Genomic DNA, 5,792 nt, shown 5'->3' with positions numbered 1-5,792 from the left:
TATCGTGAATATAAGTTACTGTGCACATACAGCGTGTTCGGTAAATAGACGGCCATCGTTTTAGGAATGGTAGTGGTTACTACTATGGAGTGAAATCTCTTGTTAAATTTTTCCCAGCTACTTTCTTGTAGATGCTAGAGGCATCAAAAATTAACCAATCAGGGTTCAGGTCGAGTTTGTGGTTTGTAATAATGAATCCAAGTTAGCTGAGAAAAAAACTTTATAGCTACTGTCAGTGTGATAAGTTTTATTAATTGAAAGCAGTGGAGTTCGTTCATTTGGTTTGGCCTTAAATTGCAAAAATGGCCGGAAATTACAACTTTAGTGATTTAGCTTACATGCACTTTATCTATGGTCAAGTTGAATGCAACAGCAGAGCTGCAGTGAGGTTATATCAAGAAAGATTCCCTAATCGCCGCGTTCCCCATCGTAGTGTAGTTTCCAATGTTAACCGTCGGCTTCGCGAATTTGGAAATTTGAGGCCAATCAATGTGGACAGAGGTAGACCTGCGGCAGTTAATGCCGTGGTCCGAGATTAACAAATATTGGAAATTGTAGTTGCACTCATATCATATTAATCGCGAGAAGGCGGGAGTTTTGTGAATAGCTGTTGCAAAGGAATAATGAAGATTCACAATTCACATTTAACCTTTGTTTTTCAGACGAAGCAAACTTTTCAAGGAATGGGATGTTAAATCTAAGAATCCCGGAAAGTTTTACGAAAATGTAATATATTTGTGTTTATTATAATACCTACTTTTTTATTATTTAGATGACATTGAAACGTGTCCATTCAATCCAAACCATTTAGTGGTTTTGATGTACGAGGGAAAACCATATATGTAAGTGTCATAGAAATGAAAAAAAAAAGAAGAGGAGAAAAAAAATGAGACGGAAGAGTCCTGGGACCACTATAACGAGGTAAACTACTTTGCTTACCTCAAAGCAATTAGAGAGTGGTGTTAAGCCAAAATATTAACAACTCAACTGTTAGCTAGATTAAATTTACAAAAGTTGAATTAAATATCTTAAGTAAAATCACCACATCCCGAAAAGCCCTAAACCTCAGCAGTGTCTTAGACAATATTTAATGTGGGTCACCTGCTGTTAGGATTTACCTTATAAGGTAAGTTTATTTAGTCAAATTAATTTTGTAAAACGTTTAAAATTGTATACAGGTTTGAATTTGTAAATAACGTTTAGTTTTACACAAACGTGTGCTTTACTCATTTTGACCCTCTTCAATGGCGTCAGAACTAGGTCCTAATTTCGATAGAGTCAGGTTGCACTCGGCTGAAGACACAAAAATCACAGATTCAAGTTCGAAGCTGTTCAAAAATATGTTTTCCTTTCCATTGATAATAGTTATACTTTTATTTAAACACCTTGTGAAGTCCGTCTTTTAAGCATTATAGTTTTCCAATAAATAGTTGTAATGTGGTTGAAACTGCTGATACAGCCACAAGATTTTAAAGAAATATTCGTCTTTTATACGGAAGAGTTTTCTGTATATAAAAATGTGCAGGTCATTGATCAACGAGTGATAACATACATTAAACACAGAGCTTTAACAATAACCCCTGGAGTCACCCCCAAGTATGTATCATTTTTGAAATAAATAAACGCAGTTATGTTTGATTGAAAGCCAAGGCAAGTTCCTACATTACATAATAATTGAAATCAGTTAAACAATTGTTATTTGCATTATAACATCATAAGTAAAGGAAAGTACATGTTTTTCTTGACAAATCGTGATCTTTCTAATCGAGCGGCAACCAAGTTTCGCATTTCTCTGTACGCAGAACAATGAGAAGCTTAACTTTTTTAAAGAACTCATTACTAACACATTCTCCAGTTGGACGTCCATCAATATGGGAGGTCAGACTACGAGCTAATAAGGTATAACCGTTGGGTTACGCAAAGCAATCCGCTTAGCCCCCTACTTTTCAATATGTTGTAAGGCGAGCTACTTTATAGAATGGACGTTTCACCTGGTGGTGGTTCCATTAAAGTGTTTTTGTGAGAAATATTGACTTAAATTGTAAATTATTTCAAGAAATAAGAGAACTGCTTGCTGGCTGAAAATCAGGTAAAACCGAAAAGGTCTTGTGGATTCTCCAGATGTTCGGCATCGCTAGCAACAGTCATGAACCATAAAATAATTATTTCTCGCAATTATCCGTTGTTGAGGTCTATTGTTGAAATAATTTATAATTTAAGTCAACATTTCTTACGAAAATGCCAAGGACTTTCACGGATAACTAAGTCATTTAATTAAACTCGTTCCTTCCTCAAAATTCAAGACGGATCTATTAACATGTTCGAGACGATTGGCGCCTTCAGATACCTCTGCCATAACATCGAAGCCGTTGGCATTCAACATCCGAACATTCGTAACCTCGTTGCCTGGCTATTTATCCTCCAGATAGCACTAGACCAAAAAGATAAAGATTTTGAAACACCATCAGTTGCTTCGCTTAATTTTATTTTATAATGGTTATCTATTGTTGTGAGAATTACTATGTGGTTCATCGTACACGAGAGTGCCATTTGGAAATGGGGTCGTCCGATATTTCAACTTTATCGACAGATAGAATCAGTAAAAACAGAGGGTGGCTAATAAGTAGACCAACGAATCGTTTTAATATATGTGTAACTGTTCAAAATGAATTTACAATGCTTGAAGAAATTAGAAAACTTGGCATTTTTGTTGGATGCATAGGAGATACTTTTACCGAGCATGTGCATGACAATATTGAAAAGATTAATCCGGATGTTATTATTAATGATAAAGTAGATAATAAGGAGTCTTAGATTAGAATCTTCTTCCAGGTCATTAAACTGCTCGAGGTCAAGGCCACCCCCTCTCTCAAACTGTTTCAAAGCCAACCACTTTTAAGGTGACAAGTAGTAGATTATTTTAACAATTCTGTTGTATATAAGTAGTGGGGTTGTGTTGTAACAATATCAGTGTTTTCGTATTTTAGTTTTCGTGTACCTACATAACAATGGCTGTTAGAAAGGCAACCAATTTCAATTGTCTCGATAAGTTTTATATACATATACTCATATGTATTTGTATTTATTATAATACTTTTTTATTATTTAGAGAACATAGAAGTGTGTCCCTTATGCTAACTATCTAGTGGTTTGGACCAGGATGCAAAATTACATTTTCAAATGTCATCGGAATGAGGAGAAATAATAGGAGTCGTGGGACCATTACAATGAGATTAGCTCGTTTATCTTAAAAATAAAAAGAGAATAGAAGAGGAGAAGAGTAAAAAAAATGTGAAACAAAAAATAATTAATAAATGTTTAAATCGATACAGTTGTGTATTTAATAATAATAATTTATTTTACGTCAAAATAATAATACATGAGGTGAAAAATTATTTGTGCCAACAAAATTCCCCCTCAGAATCCCTCAAAAACTTCCTCAAAAAAAAAAAAACAATCGAAGCAAAAACGGTGTCTTACCACGTTTTATTTTTAGTGTTACAGGATCCGACGATAATCGTAGTCATTTTAAAACTAAAATACAACTGTATATTTATTTATAACAATCACTACGATGAGGTAAGCTACTTAGCTTACCTCAAAGAAAAAACGAAATCAGAAGAGAAGAAACTTAGAAAACAATTAGAGAACCTACAAATAAAAATACACGAGGAGAGAAGAAAAGCAGAAAGGGAGAGGAATTTGAAAGAGGAGAGTTGGGACCATTTCAATGAAATCAGCTATCTGGTCTATTTAAAAAATAAAAGGGTTTTGAGGAAGGAGAACAATTTTTTAAACAAAAATAAATGTTTAAATACATACAATTATGTATTTATTCATAACAATTATCATTAACTTGTTTAAACCTGTCTGGAGCATTTGTACAACCTGCAGTCAAGGTCATATATTCTCTCGCTCACTTTGTTAAGTGTTAAATACAGGGTGCGCCAGAACTCGCGCTTCAGAGAAAAATGCCATGTAAGGTGAGATACCAGGAACATGGAAAAAATGTTAAAAAAATTCTATCTATAAAAATTTCGAAGTTATGAGAGTTCAAATTTTGCACTTTGACCCTATTTATTTCTGTTGGAAAAATAATTTTCCAAGTTTTTTTGCTACAGGCTATTAGAAGAGGAAACAAGGAAGCTGTATCCTAAATTGTAACTCTGTTTAACGTTATTTATAGCTTTTATTGACAACATTTTTGTACCTTTACTAAATCATTATAAAAAAAACATATACAAGGTCATCAGTATCATTAAATAGACAAAAAATGTCATATATCAAAAAATAAATGTCAAAATTTTTTGACAGATAGAATTTTTTAAATATTTTTTTCATGTTCCTGGTATCTTATCTTACTTGAAATTTTTCTCTGGGGCGCGAGTTCTGGCGCACCTGTATATAGAATTCATTGCAAGTGCAATAGCAGTACTGATTTAATTCTACAAAAGTTAAGAATTTAAAAAAGTGAGTTTGTTCATGTCTCAGTGCAATAGTGTTCATTGTTGTGTTGCTGTGCTTGTTGAATTGGAGTTTTTTGCCTAAAAGGTTAAGTGAATATTTAACACAAGAAAAAATAGAGTTACTCCAAGATTCGCGTCCCTTATATTTGGGAAAAGAAAAGGTTGGAAAAGCACAGGCAGCACATTGCTTTGAATTCGAACGTGTTGATGATAAAATAGCAGGTTTGTAGAAGACATAATGTAAATAAACAATACAAAAACTTCTATTCATTTTATTTACAGTTAAGAATAGTGCGGAGGAGTAGAATCGGAGGAATAAAAATTATCTGACAAAGTTTTTTATTGAAAAAAATAGTGCTGTGTGTATGTAAAATAAACTTTAATTAAAGTTATATCATTGTATAAATAACATAGAGGGCAATTCAGATAAGATAAGCCTGGCGATCTGGCGATACAACCCAAAAAACAAATTTCATTTACGCCTTTGATCCAATTTAAATTAGGATTTGCATGTTGAATCCCAGTTATCATCTTATGTCACTCTGACATCAGCGCAGCAGTATACAGGATGCGTCATAACTCGCGTCCTAGAGAAAATTTTCAAGTAAGATAAGATATCAGGAACACGGAAAAAATGTTTAAAAAATTCCATCTGTCAAAAAATTTTGACATTTATTTTTTGACATTTGACATTTTTATGTCTATTTAATGATACTGATGATCTTGTATGTTTTTTTACAATTATTTAGGTAGTAGAGATACAGAAATTTTACCAATAAAATCCACAAATAACACTGAACAGAGTTACAATTTAGGATACAGTTTCCTCTTTTAATAGCCTATAGCAAAAAAACTTGAAATTTTTTTTTTTTTACAGAAATAGTCAAAGTGCAAAATTTAAACCCTCATAACTTATAACAGAAATTTTTATAGATAATTTTTTTTAACATTTCCATGTTCCTGGGATCTTTTCTCTGGGGCGAGAGTTCTGGCGCACCTGTATAAGTTGTATGGTTGTGTTGTAACAATATCAATTTTTGGTGTACGTATCGTGTTTATAAGTGTGCATATACATAACAATGACTGAGATGAAAAAACCATCCAAAAAACATCTATTTTCAATTGTCGGTAAATTTTACGAAAATGTATTTATTATAATACTGTTTTATTATTTAAATGACATTGAAGTGTGTCCTTACAATCCAGCAAAATAAAAAAACGACAACTACGCACAACAACATTCAGACTCTGTAAATTTTGTTATCAACATCTCATAACATCATCAAGAGAGTGTACTGTATACTATACAAAAATTCATAAATAAAA

The 5,792-nt window shown here is 32.7% G+C and overlaps 1 long non-coding RNA gene across 1 annotated transcript; it reads left to right on the top strand.

Annotated features, from left to right (window-relative positions):
* The first annotated feature begins 95 nt into the window (after nucleotides 1-95).
* Nucleotides 96-900, top strand: LOC123015603. The gene is made up of 3 exons (XR_006413394.1): nucleotides 96-501; nucleotides 559-726; nucleotides 773-900. It is a non-coding gene; the product is annotated as an uncharacterized LOC123015603 (long non-coding RNA).
* The last annotated feature ends 4,892 nt before the right edge of the window (nucleotides 901-5,792 follow it).

The sequence above is a fragment of the Tribolium madens genome, unplaced genomic scaffold, assembly GCF_015345945.1.
Source record: "Tribolium madens isolate multiple individuals breed KSU strain unplaced genomic scaffold, Tmad_KSU_1.1 Scaffold_19;HRSCAF=116;Tcas5.2_LG9, whole genome shotgun sequence".
Taxonomy (NCBI): Eukaryota; Metazoa; Arthropoda; class Insecta; order Coleoptera; family Tenebrionidae; genus Tribolium; species Tribolium madens.
The sequence above is the reverse complement of the archived record's forward strand: the minus strand, read 5'-3'. Positions and strand labels throughout refer to the sequence as shown.